This window comes from Macrobrachium nipponense, chromosome 4 (assembly GCF_015104395.2).
Source record: "Macrobrachium nipponense isolate FS-2020 chromosome 4, ASM1510439v2, whole genome shotgun sequence".
NCBI lineage: Eukaryota > Metazoa > Arthropoda > Malacostraca > Decapoda > Palaemonidae > Macrobrachium > Macrobrachium nipponense.
Genome location: NC_061100.1, coordinates 120,356,103 through 120,371,257, shown reverse-complemented (window position 1 = coordinate 120,371,257; position 15,155 = coordinate 120,356,103). Strand labels below are relative to the sequence as shown.

Sequence of the window (15,155 nt, the reverse complement as noted above, 5' to 3'; positions counted from 1 at the left end):
TGAGTCGCAGCTTCCGGCGGATTCTTGTTTCATTAGTGCTTTTTATGCGCCATGTTTTGCATTCAGTCCAATTACACGAAGATACTCTCCCTCCCCATCCATATGAACGTGAACACATTCACACAAGTAAATAAATAAATAAATATATAAAGGGAAAAGCGTAGAAGACAAGTGAAACAATGGAGTGCTGCGTGGCCTTTCGGCTCAATGTCCTTTTCGACATCGAGTCGAAAGGCCTCGTAGTACTCCACAGTTTCACTTACTTTCGTGGCTTTTCCATTTATTTATATATTCATCGCGTTCCAAATTCTCGTGATTCAGTATATATACACACACACACACACACACACACACACAAACAAACAAACAAACACACACACACAGAGACACACACACACACACACACACACACACACACATATATATATATATTATATATATATATATATATAATATATATATATATATATATAAGAAAGAGTAAAACCAGCACTTGTAACAATAAAACATCCTTTATTTTCTTATGTACAAGTGCTGGTTTTACTCTTTCTATCAAGACTCCGTTTTCCAAGGGATAGATCAGTTGCAGATATATATATATATATATATATATATATATATATATATATTATATATATATATATTTATATATATATATATATCTATATCTATATATACATACACATATATACATATATGTGTGCATGCATAATCTTTATCATATGCACGCTTCTTTATGGAATGGGTAGCTTCAGACAGACAGAGCCACTTGCTTTCCCTGCACATCTTTACCTTAACCCCAGCAAACGCTGGTACCTATTTACATCTGGGGGGACTGGTGGGAAGCAAGCCTAGAGCAATCCACGGACCTAGCAAACTTGAAATGAAAGCTGCACTATTTTCGTTATTAAATCTAACAACTTGCAACTATTTACAGAAATGACTGTATCCTAGTACCTTTGCTATGCAACATCATGTATGAGATGTCTTTCATTTTTAACTGAATGAAACATAACCAGAAACAAGTAAAACTTGCAACGAAATTTTTTTAGTTTTCTGTTCAACATATAATAATTTATGAAACTCGGAGTGATGCAATATCAAGCTCTCAGCCACGATCTGGTAGCATTCAGTTCTTCCCCAGATGCGATCAAGTGAAGATGCGTTGCCAACTGGCATCATAGCGGTACCACATGCACGATCCATGGCTAAACTTACCATTAAATAACATAAAAACTACTGAGGCTAGAGGGCTGTAATTTGGTATGATTCATGATTGGAGGCTGCATGATCAACATAACAATTTTCAGCCCTCTAGCCTCAGTAACTTTTAAGATCTAAAGGCGGACAGAAAAAGTGCGGACGGACAGACATATTGCCATTTCAACAGTTCTCTTTTACAGAAAACTAAAATGTATGCGTCATCATATCTGAATTCAAAGAAAAATAATAACAGATACCGGAGATTACAGTAGTGATGTTACAGATTACAGTAGGTTTTACAAAAGCAATTTGAGAACCTCTTGTCTTAAGTTCGTACTTAATTGGCAGTAAATGTTAGTGTTTATACAGTGTATTTATCATTTAGTTTTCAAGCACGTCTTATATTATTATGGAACGCGTCAATTGCCGTGTACCTTCAAACGCAGTTTTTCCCATAAATAAATGTCAGCATGCCTTGAAATTTTGAGGCTCTAAGAACCTCGTAACTTTAAATAATTATTTAGCTGAAAATCCTGAAATAGAATAACCTGAAATACACTTCAAAGGAATTTCTTACCCTCTTGAATTTTAAATAATGTATAGAAGTCTTGCATTTGAAAATATTTTAAAGGCTTACATTCCAGTAAAGTGTTAGCATCAGCGAGAAATTATATGGAAGCTAGTTCTTTTAGTTTTTGTAAAAGAAAACCCTTGATACAGGTATTTGCCTGTCCGTCCGCCCTCAGATCTTAAAAAGTATAGAGGCAAGAGGGGTGCAAATTGGTATGTTGATCATCCACCCTTCAATCATCAAATGTACCAACTGCAGCCCTCTAGCCTCAGTATCTTTTATTTTATTTACGGTTAAAGTCAGCCATGATCGTGCGTCTGGCATCGCTATAAGACAGGCCACCATCGGGCCGTGGCTGAAAGTTTCATGGGCCGTGGCTAAGAGTTTCATACAGCATTACACGCTGCACAGAAAACTCGATTGTGCCAAAGTAGCTTCGGCGAGTTTTTCACTTACTCTATTTCTACCTTAGTTGCAAAGATTTGGTTGGCAAGGGCAGTCTTTCTCTGAGTAAGTTTACCTTAATTGCTTAACGGTGAGTTTAACGTCAGATTTCTATCATTCACTGTTCGTAATATATTCCAACTATCTATTCCTTCATTACCTAACAGCGAATACAGTTTCTTGTTTTATACTCTAACTTCGAATATCATTTAGAATTTACGATAAAAATGAGTGACAACTTGACACTAACGCAACATGAAATGGTTTTTATGACAAACATTGTACTCTCTCTCTCTCTCTCTCTCTCTCTCTCTCTCTCTCTCTCTCTCTCTCTCCAAGGAACCAATGTAAATCAAATGCGCACGATACATTGTCACTTTCTCTTTCATTATCGAGGGAAACGTAATTGTTAAACTAGTGGGAGCGTTGCGTTCCCTTCCGTGAGTTATCGTAGTGCCTTTACAGAAAGGGAAACCAGTAGCTGGAGGTGTTAATGCATATAAATTAAAGGCGCGGTGTCTTCATTAGCCTAGCGAATAGCGCAGGTAAAATATTCCTCCTTGGGCTTGTGTGGAGTGCTTCTACAACTCGTAATTCCGGAATTTCGTTTGCAATTATGATCCTTGACGAAGTGACGGCACTCATTCCCTGTACAGGTGGGACATTTCGTGCGCGCTTATCCAAGCATTATGTAATTACCTCCTGATACACTTGACGAATAAGAAAGAGTTCATTCAGGTGGATTGAATTTTTCTGAGCATTCATTCCCATCGGCCTCTAGAAAAGTCATTTCCCCAGGACTCTTGGCAGTTCATTTTGCTTCGCTGTTTTTCACCGATCGGGTTTCTGACGACTTAAAAAGATACAAGAGGGCATGATAATATAAGAAAAAGATATAAGAGGGCATGATAATATAAGGCCGCGTTATTCTAACAACAACGTCCATGGAAATTCCTGTATAACGGAGGCGCTCAAGACCAGCTACATAACTCTGCCCTGTTCGCTGTGCAAATTTCATTGCCACTGATTACGAGTTCAGGGCCCGAGGTCTGCACCATGTACAGTGTATGTATGGTATTCGGGTTGTAGATTGAGACATTAACGTTTAGATTCCACAGACATGCCTGTATGTATGTATACATATATATGCACAAAGATATGTGTATATATGCATATATTTATTATGCATATATATATATACATATACATACATACATACATATATATATATATATATATATATATATATATATATATATATATATATATATATGTGTGTGTGTGTGTGTGTGTGTGTGTGTGTGTGTGTAATACAACACTGGCCACAACATTTTGTGATGCCACGATAAGAGATAAGTTAGGGCTAATTTAACTACATAGTATACCAGACACTAACAAAGGCCTGAATGTGAATATTAGTGAATTCCTACTTTCCACAATGGATTCGATAATAAAATGGTGTAATCGAGTGTGCTGTACAGCATATAATGCTGTATGAAAATTTCAGTCACGGCCCATGACTCTCAGTGGCGACCCATGAAACTTTCAGCCACGGCTCAGTGGTGGCCTGTATTGTTAGCACCACAATTTTAACCTTAAATAAAATAAAATGTATTAAAGGTAGAGGGTTGCAAAATGATGATTGGAGGGTGGATGGTCACCAATTTCCAGCTCTCTAGCCTCAGTAGTTTTTAAGATCTGATGCGGATAGAAAAGTGCGGACAGACAGACAAATAGACATTTCAATAGTTTTCTTTTACCGAAAACTAAAAAAAAAAATCAGGCAATGGAAAGTAATAGGTTATACTGGAATCACTGCACAGCTCATTTTAGCTGAAAATGAAACGACACCTGAATGCTCAGAAGCATATATATGGATTGAGGAAACAATGCACGAAGTCGTGAGTAACGTTGTAAACAAAGATGACCTGATTGAATATGGTAGCTATGGTTGTAATGAAAATATTTCGTATTCGTATTCTCAAAAGGCTAAAGAAAGGATATGATAAAAAGTTTGAAGATGAACAAACTGGTTTTGGCGTTGGAAGCAATGATATACATATACTACTTATAGATAGATAGGTAGATAGATTTAGGTATACATATATATTCATAATATGTATGTATATATAGTAGATATATATATATATATATATATATATATAGATATATATGATTATAAACCACTTTAGCAGGTGATTCATTTACCACACATATCCACATATCTCTTATTTTTCACCTGTGGATATGTGTGATATATATACACACACACACACACACACACACACACACACACACACACACACACACACACATATATATATATATTTAAGAATATATATATATATAGATATATATATATTTATATATATATAGATATATATATATGCGTATTTTTTCTTTACAGAGACAACAGAAATGTCTTTATCAATACAACACAAAAATTTTGTAAGGTAAAATGTAAAGTGAATGTTGTCGAGTTTGAGAGCTTTAAAATCTAGAATAGACTGTGATCAAACACTGCCATGTTGTGTATTAAATCAACTGCGACCTATACTTTCCTTTCAGTTTGCATGTGCTTATCAATAGACTTTATACATATCGCCTACTCATTTCATGAGTCATAATGTTTCTGAAAACAGCGTCCACGATTTCACTAAGGAGGAGTAAATATTGCAATTTTCTCCATATTTCAGATTGAGAACACAGCCCTGCTAGTCGTACTTTCTTGTAAGGAGTGCGTTCAACAACACGAATATTGGAATGAAAAAATTCTGTCGCTAAGGTAAGAACTGATTTCAAAAAATGTATCGCACAGTGATATATAATATCTTTTAGCCTTTTGTGCCTTTGCCACATGCGGTATCTTTGTTTTTCTTTTATATATTGTATGTTTTTACGTCCTTTTTGTTGCAGTAGTTAAGGACACTTATCTATTATGCTTGACAATCACGATTCTCTCTCGATGTCTTTTCTCAACCAATTCAAATGTTATTATTGATTTGTTCATTTTTTCTCTAAAAACTCCGATGTTTTAAGTGATTTGCGCAAAGTTCACTACATTGTTGGGGAGTCTGAAAAAGATGATTTTTTTTTATACACACACACATCATGCCATCTACGTGTGCGCCTAAGACGCTGCGAGGAGTGAAATCAGAGTTGAATAATCTTCGAAACCAATATAAATAGTGAATAAATAACCAATGAGGGAAAAGAAACTAAGGGAGCATTTGACTTATGTGAGGTCAGAACATCAGAGCCATTCTATTTCGGGGGTTTCACCTCATACAGATACACTTATGATAGGTCAACCGAACCTATCCAATATGGCGACCATGGATTATCAGTCATGTTCAAAGGTTGGGCTTCTGCCAGCGCAAGTTTCTGTTAGTGTACTTCTGTGTGTGCGTGCGTGCGTGTGGTGTGTGTGTGCGTGCGTGCGTGCGCATGTGTGTGCGTGTGTGTGTGTAAGCCTATAATGAGTATGAGTAACAAACTCAGAAGACAAACTACGTGGCGGTATGCTCTCAACCACAATTTGAAGAGATAACTCAAGTACTTCTTGGAAGTAATAGCACTAACAATACTTGTCGCATCGTTAATATATTCATTATCACGCCTTATGTTTACAAAAGGTCCTGTCTTACCCAAATATTCTTAACCCTTAAGGAGGCAGTAGAAATATATAAGAATACAATTAAGACAAAATGGAACAGTATAATGTCCGAACTCAGTTTTTTATTATAATTCTTTATCCAACATTAAGGTTACCTTTTGTGGTATAAGATACACGTCCCGTAAAAATATATTAGACCCCTTCCTTTGCTCAGAATTGGTCCTCTGACTTTCATATATGAAGTCACGCCAATTATTAAAATGTATTATTAGATGTAATAACAGTGCGTTGTAATGAAATTTCTTCACCCATGAAACTGTCACACTAATAATCTCACCAAGAAGAAATAGCTTTTTTATATTTACATTTATGGACATTATATCTTACCCATCTTAAAAATATTTTCGTGTAGACTTCACATGACGTGCTTACTTAATCTTGCTTCCAAAGGCTCCTCTTAGTTTCCAACCAGCCAAATTTTGCTGGAAAAGATACAATATTATTTTATGAAACTGCAAAACTTCCACATTAATACTCACAGACAAGTTTTTCAGAAACGTTTGAATACTAGAAGCATTAACCTTTAAGAAGAGTACAGTCTCAAAAGCCCCATGAAAACTATTCCATTCCATACGACTCTCCTGTGTCATCCACATACCCATCGTACAGAGCGTCTTTGGTGGATAATTGCTAAGTACAGTTATCATAAGAAGTGATGGCTCCATTATAGGTAGCACGTACATAGACATATATATATATATATATTATATATATATATATATATATATATATATGCATGTGGGTGTGTGTATGTATGTATATACATTTTATATATATGCATACATGCAATATATATATATATATATATCATATATATATATATTATATAATATATATATATATATTATTATAGATATGCTTTAAATACATTCACATCCCGATTCACGCCACCGTATGCAAATTCTCAAAGTATCGCTTTCCCTCGCGCGCCGAAAGTTCGCACTCGGAGTAAGTCATCGTGGGCATAATAAATACATTCGCAGGAGATAAATGTCCGAATGCCGGCAATCTCCAGCGCCCGGAGTCAGAGAGCTCGACTCCGTCGATCAAATTTAATCCTGCGTTTGATTAGGAGATTAACCCAACATCGTTAACACCGGAATTCATTAGTGCGTTCATTCGTCACCTTAGAATAGACTTTCCCAAGAAGATTTCGGCCGCCCGGAATTTATCTATTTGCTGCGATGCTCTGCTTACGAGTCGGGCCCTAAACTAGGCTTTTTTTACATGTAATATTTGGCCTCTAACGCGGAAGTTCGTTTATTATTATGAAATAATTGTTCAAAGGTTATTGCATGCGGAAATATTATATCACAAGGCTTTGCTCAAGAGGAAAAGCAACAATAGAAAAGAGGAGGATTTAAAGAGAGCGAATGAAAAAAATATGTTGTTGAAGAATCAAAAGTATATTAAAATTATTAGCGTTAAAAATAAATTGTGCTAAAATCCTTCACTTTAAATATGAGAAAGGTGAACGATTTTAGCACAAATCTTCTCTAACGCTGATGACTTTGTATATTTACGGTTCTTGAAACAGCTAATTATTTTCATTGGCTTATTTTCAGACTCCTCTTTTCTTGTTGTTCATAGGCATTCGCAGACGGCCCTGGTTCATCTCCTCCTCACCCTAAAAGGAAGAACCATATCCACTGAGAATTTCAGTGCCATCTACTACTACTAATAATAATAATACTGAAAACAGATACGCTATAAATGGTATTCTCTTTGTGTCTTTGATGCCTTGGCATCCTACGTCGGCCTTTGATAAATAAATAACTGTCAATGAAAGCAATATCTACGCTGCTCGGGACTTTTTTTTCTTTTCTTTTCTTTTTACCTCCTGGGTACTTATTCAATTCCTTGTTTTGGGTGATGATTCGTCATTAAATGTCTCGGTCGAGTATAAAAAAGACATAATGCGGCGTGGATTTAGATGGCTTCGATGTGGGGGCGGAAGTCAGGACGCGTGTGTGTGTGTGAGAGAGAGAGAGAGAGAGAGAGAGAGAGAGAGAGAGAGAGAGAGAGAGAGCTCCCCGAAACTTGCATACAAACGTCTATCTCTCTCTCTCTCTGTCGCCAGGCGAGATGGCCGATAGTTCGAAACCAAATAATCTTCCTAAGTATTTCTATCACTCGCCCTTCATTAAGTTGCATGTTCGCGTTATCTGTGAGAGGAGAGAGAGAGAGAGAGAGAGAGAGAGAGAGAGAGAGAGAGAATGTTACGAACTTCTACTAAAATCAACAGTAGTGGGAAAGTAATTTGGGGGGTGCAAGCGACAAGCAAGGTGGCAGCAACCTGTGTAAATAGCCTAAGTGAACATTGATTGACAGACAGACGGGTGTGCCGAGATTTGGGTATTCAGGAAGCACGTCCGTATCAGGAGTTGCAGTTTGCTTTGTATGTCCCGTCTTGGGGGAAGCGATGGTTGTTTGTTTGTTTAACGTTTTTTTTTCGTGGTTTGCAATGCATGTTTGATTTTCACGCATTTGCGGCCTCTCTCTCTTTCTCCCCTTGGAATTTGCATACCAACATTCTCTCTCTCTCTCTCTCTCTCTCTCTCTCTCTCTCTCTCTCTCTCTCAGACAGAAGCGCTTGCCAACCTGTACCCTCTTAAAAGAGAGAGAGAGAGAGAGAGAGAGAGAGGCTGAAGATTTTAAATCAGTCTCTCTCTGATTCAGACACAAAATGAATAATTATGATGAAGGAAGATCAAATATTATGGAAAAGTTGGATTTTTTAATGTCAAGAAATTTCCTGGGGGGGGGAAATGAAAAAAAAGAACAACATACCAGAAACATGGAAAGAAGACATTGGGAAAATCCTTATTACTACCAGTATTAAATGAAGGAGAAAACACGCAAAACCATCATAGTGATGAATGCGCAGGGTTTAGTTACGAGTAAACTCAAAAAGAAAAATAGAGTACTTAGAAGAACTAACCAAAATGAAAAGAAAATAGATATAATGAATATAAGTGAAACCTGGTATTCCCAAGAGACTGGGAATGATGATCAAATAAAAGGTTCCAAACTTATAGATCAGATAGAAAAATAGGAATCAAGGGGGAACCGCAATATATGGGAAAGACAAAAAACAAGGAAAAATATATGAGAAATATAGTAACTCAGAATGTGAACTAATAGCGGTAGAATTTGAATCTGAAAAATTGATGAACATAGTAATATATAGACCTCCTAATACTAAAGAGTTTGACTTAATAATTGAAAAATTGGATGATATATGTAGAAATCACAAGGACTGGACTATTCTCCTATCTGGTGACTTCAACTTTCCTTTCGTAGAATGGAAAGAACGAATAGGAGATTGTGGTTGTACTTATACATATAAAAAAGAGAGTAATAGTAGTGCAGAAGATAAGAGGCAATTTGAAAAGCTATTAGATATGCTACTAGAATACAACATTCAACAAATAAATCACCTGCCAACAAGAAAGGAAAATACTTTAGACCTAGTATTTGTGAACGAGGTGAATTATGTTAAAGAAATAATAGTTTATAATGCGAATATTCAGACCATAATGTCATAGAATTAACAGTTCATTCCAAAGCAAGTGAAAATAGAGATAAGCAAGAAATGAAAAAGTGGGAAGGATATGGAAAATACAACTTCTACAGTAAAAATATAAAATGGTCAGAAATTAATGAAGAATTAAACAAAGATTGGGATAACATTTTCGTAAGTGATGACATAAGGGTAAATACGGAGATATTATATAAAATATTGGAGAAAATAGTGGAAAAATATATACCGAAGAAGAAAAGTAAACATCATTCATGCATACCAAGAGACAGAAGGATCTTGTTCCAGAAAATCAGAAAGTGGAAAAAACTTCTTGCAAAAGAAAAAAATGCATGGAAAGTTATAGAACTAAAAAGTAAGATAGAAAATGCAGAACAAAAGATTATACAATCAAAAGAAAATGAAAAACGGGACTTGGAAGAAAAAACCCTATTAAATATCAAGCAAAACCCCAAGCTATTATACTCATATGCGAAGAAGATGAATAAAAGAAGAATAGAAAATAGGCCCTCTGAGAATTGAAGGGAGATTAACGAATGAAAAAAAGGAAATTTGCAACATACTGCAGAACGATATAAGAGAGAATTCACCCCTAGATAGATAATGAAGATAATGATATAGAAGTAAGGGATGAAAATAGTGAATATTTAGCTGACATAGATATTAATGAAGCTGATATTGTGCAGGCTATTAATGAATTAAAAATGGAGCTGCTGCAGGGCCTGATGGAATCCTGCTATTTTGTTAAAGAAAGTAGTTCATTCTATCGCAAAGCCACTTGCAATATTATTAAGACAAAGTGTAGATACAGGCAAGATTTATGATGAGCACAAATTAGCATATATTACCCCTACTTTCAAAAGTGGATCAAGACTAGAGGCAAGTAATTATAGGCCTGTGAGTCTAACATCACATATTATGAAAGTGTATGAAAGGGTAATGAAGAAAAATATTATGAAACCTTTAATAAAAAATAATTTGTTTAATAAAGGACAACATGGTTTCGTACCCGGAAAAAGTACACAAACCCAACTGTTAGTCCACCGTGAGAACATATTCAAAAATATGAAAAGCGGAAATGAAACAGATGTGGTTTATTTAGACTTTGCAAAAAGCTTTTGATAAAGTAGACCATAATATTATTGCGAAGAAAATTAGAAAACACAATATCGTGGATAAAGTAGGAAGATGGTTAAAAGAATTTTTACACAACAGAAAACAGATAGTTATTGCAAACGACGAGAAATCGGATGAAGTCAAGGTAATATCCGGTGTGCCGCAAGGTACGGTGTTAGCTGCAATACTGTTTGTTATTATGATTGAAGACATAGACAATAATGTGAAGGATTCGGTAGTGAGTAGTTTCGCAGATGACACAAGAATAAGTAGAGAAATTAACTTGTGATGAAGATAGGAACGCTCTACAAAGAGACCTTAACAAAGTATATGATTGGGCAGAGGTAAAATAGGATGGTATTTAACTCTGATAAATTTGAATCAATAAATTATGGAGACAGAGAAAGAAAGCTATATGCATATAAGGGACCTAATAATGAGACCATCACAAATAAGGAAGCAGTTAAAGACCTTGGTGTGATGATGAATAGGAACATGTTATGCAATGATCAAATAGCAACTCTGTTGGCAAAATGTAAAGCAAAAATGGGAATGTTGTTACGGCACTTCAAAACAAGAAAAGCTGAACACATGATTATGCTTTATAAAACATATGTTCGTAGTCCACTTGAATATTGCAATATGATATGGTACCCACACTATCAAAAGGATATTGCACAAATAGAGAGTGTACAAAGGTCCTTTACAGCTAGAATAGAAGAAGTTAAGGACCTAGACTACTGGGAAAGACTACAATCCTTAAAATTATATAGTCTAGAAAGGAGAAGAGAACGCTACATGATAATTCAGGCATGGAAACAGATAGAAGGAATAGCAGAAAATATCATGGAACTAAAAATATCAGAAAGAGCAAGCAGAGGTAGATTAATAGTGCCCAAAACTATACAGAAAAATAAGGAAAGCACACAGGACATTAATCCACTACGCAACAGCATCGATAATGCAGCGTCTATTCAATGCGTTGCCAGCTCATCTGAGGAATATATCAGGAGTGAGCGTAGATGTGTTTAAGAATAAGCTCGACAAATATCTAAACTGCATCCCAGACCATCCAAGATTGGAAGATGCAAAATATACCGGAAGATGTACTAGCAACTCTCTGGTAGACATTAGAGGTGCCTCACACTGAGGGACCTGGGGCAACCCGAACAAGATGTAAGGTCTGTAAGGTAAGGTCTCTCTCTCTCTCTCTCTCTCTCTCTCTCTCTCATTAAGTCGTACGCTTGTATTATCTGAGAGAGAGAGAGAGAGAGAGAGAGAGAGAGAGAGAGAGAGAGAATACAACACTGTCTTCTTCACAAGGTGTCGGTCCTCGAAGCGAAATGTATAAACACTCGACCAATCGTGGTATCGTAAGCTATCGTTTTCCGTCAATTAATTCTACGTTCTTGTGATCCGTCGGATGATGTATGGATCTACGAACTCAAACATAGTAACGATACTAAAAGGGGAGCGGCGTGTTTAAGGAGGTTGCTCCTGGATTTGCATTGGCTGTTGGGTGAGAGTTTTTTTCTTTGACCCCAATTCGAATTTAAATATTTGTGATACGCATAGCGAGGAACAGCTCGGCATTCCGTTTCAAGTCTGTGTAGAACAACAGAAGCTTTCAGGAATTGTTATGAGAACAAATTCCGCTGTGTTCTGGAAAGATGTATTAAAAACACTAAAATTTTCTGTGTAGAACAACAGAAGCTTTCAGGAATTGTTATGAGAGCAAATTAAAATTCCGCTGTGTTCTGGAAAGATGTATTTAAAACACTAAAATTCACCACAATTTCAAGACCAAATGGCCTCCTCTTCAGGTGGTTACAGTACAATACAGTAACAGAAAGTAAATTACAGATGTTCAGAGAAAAAAATGACCGAAGATGGCACTAATTATTTCTTCCTCTCTCAGCATTTGTACCTTTCTTTCTTTTATTGTATTATATTGTAACTACCTGAAGAGGAGACCAATTGGTCTTGAAACTGTAGTGAATTTCAGTTTTTTTAATAAACGTTCCCAAAACACAACGGGATCTTAATCTATTCTTACAGCAAGACTAATGTGCGCATTATATTTGCTTGTAATGGGAGACATTACGTGAATGACTATTTTATCTGCTATTTTTTATTCTCATGATCGAGGCTAAAAATCGATCGCACTAAGTTAAAGGCGATCATTCTGGAATCTGATGTGGTGATAAAAGTATTTCTGGAATATTCGAACAGCAGAAAAATCATTGCGTTAATCTGACTCTCTCTCTCTCTCTCTCTCTCTCTCTCTCTCTCTCTCTCTCTCTCTCTCTCTCTCTGTCCTTAAATTTCTAGTATCAATTCTCTCCCAGTTTATAAAGCACGTGTCAGGGAGGAGATTGGAGCAGCCTACTTTCATTGCTGTCGATCCGATTGTGGGTCGTGTCCCATTCATGAATACAAGTTTGGCAACCAGGATATCTCTCTGACGCAATGAAATCTAGATCGTCAAATTGCAGGACAATCGAATAATCTACTATATAAACTTCTCGTGTATTTTTCATCGTGAGCTTTCTGTTGTGAATACCGCCCCTTTGAGTTAACAGAGTTGCGAATAGGAAATCGGATTACTGATGATATATGAAGTAATTTCTCTCTCTCTCTCTCTCTCTCTCTCTCTCTCTCTCTCTCTCTCTCTCTCTCTCTCTCTCTCTGCAATCCTTCGTATATATGTTGCCACGTTCATATACATGCATGTGCACCTATAGCTCTATTTTTATTCGCTTGGAAATAAAATATAAAAGCTTACCTGAAGAATTTTTTTAAATTGCTAAAACCCTATTTTTCAGATATTCTAAATTTTCACCGGCCTCTTGTGAAAAAACGTGCCAGTATAAGTCTTATGCATTAGAAATATTTTCTAAATTTAAAACTAATCACGAAGTTTTCATTGTTTGAATGGAGGAAATAAGAACGGAATTGAATATAGAATTTAGGCCAAAGGCCAAGTACTGGGACCTATGAGGTCATTCAGCGCTGGAACGGAAAATGACAGTAAAAAGTTTGAAAGGTGTAACAGGAGGAAAACCTCGCAGCTGCACCACGAATCACTTGTTAGGAGAGGGCGGAAAGTAAGACGGAAGAAGAAGAAGAGCTTGAAAGGAGGCACAGCAAAGGGAATGAAAGGTGTTGCAGCGAGGGGCCGAAGAGATGCTACAAAGAATCTTAAGTAATGCCTACAGCGCACGGAGGAAGTAAAAAAGCCTATTAAAGTTAGAATAGCTCTTACGCTGTTGCCTTCACATTTCATTATGACGTATAAATTTGCTATAAATATAAGTAATGCTTGGAAACGGGCGAAACCCTCCTTTTATTCCGGGTTGAGGGCTATAGCTGGTTCACTTAAGGTAGATTCTTGGATGAGCCCTATGCTCACGAGACGTTTGTTTGGCGACAGCTGATTGGCTGGTACCGGAAGGTAGGCAGCTCCCGGCAAATCAGCGGCCCGGCAAACAAACGTCTCGTAGGCATAGGGGCTCACTCAAGAATCTACCTTAACTGAACCAGCTATAGTATGAATGAAATATTTTCTAAGGTAGAGGGTTCAACATGTCGATAACATGTAGGTAGTTGCAGGGGTCTTAAGGGTTGGCAGAAAGGAGAACGAGTCTTGCACTGATATTTTAGCACACAGTCTTGGATGTCTAGAAAGCAGTCGAATGCAAGAAAGCATGAGAATGCAAGCGTTACGGAGAGGAGTAGAATAGCATGTGGTGCCGCCGGCATTCTGTTAATGAGGCTTTTGTTTAAAACCATGGAGTGCCATTGAAGTTGTCGAAGTTTTTGCGGAAGTTTTCTTCTCTGCTCTTGGCAATTAGAGGATGAATGAGGCTGTGATTGATGCCGCGTTTTTCTCCAAAGCCACTTGATCTTCAAGAGGAGGAGGACTTTTATCAGAGAAAAATCACACACATAAAGAGATAATCATACGCACGCGCGCATGTACACGTATGCGACTATTTTGCACAAGCACTGAAGTATATATGACTTGCCAAGCAAATTCATATTTTCTTTATATATTTATCTTCATTTTTAATCTGTATTTTAACGATAGTCAGGTCAAGATAATTGTTAGAGCGTATACATATGGAAATATGATGAGACATATACATACATACACACATATTTATATATATACATATATAAACACGTATATACATCATGCCCGGAAGATGTGTTAATTACACGGAAAAACTTGACATTCGTTTCTTTTCAAGCTTTTCCTGTGGTTTCAGATATATATATATATATATATATATATATATATATGTGTGTGTGTGTGTGTGTGTGTGTGTGTGTGTGTACACTATTTATTTATATATATACCTGAGAATATATGTATATACGTTTTTAAAAGCTTCTTTGAGACGTAACCCCGACCGCATTTACATAAATGAGCTAGTTAAATATCAAGATATAAATTCACAAAGACATGAATTAACCCGCCAAGTGACATACATCACGTAATTTATCATATAAACTGTGCAACATAGTTTCACAGGAATATGAATCTTAATGGAAATTTTTCTCTCTTAATGGAGAAATAAGAAGATATGTTAATGGAGATT

General features: G+C 36.4%; 1 protein-coding gene across 1 annotated transcript in view; it reads left to right on the top strand.

Moving 5' to 3' along the window:
- The window catches only part of LOC135211101 (leucine-rich repeat-containing protein 24-like), a 243,923-nt gene that overhangs the window by 178,251 nt on the left and 50,517 nt on the right, over positions 1 to 15,155 (top strand). Inside the window, exon 2 of the mRNA XM_064244184.1 lies at positions 4,915 to 5,003. The gene's annotated coding sequence lies outside the window, so the exon portion shown is untranslated. The remainder of the gene's footprint in view (positions 1 to 4,914; positions 5,004 to 15,155) is intronic.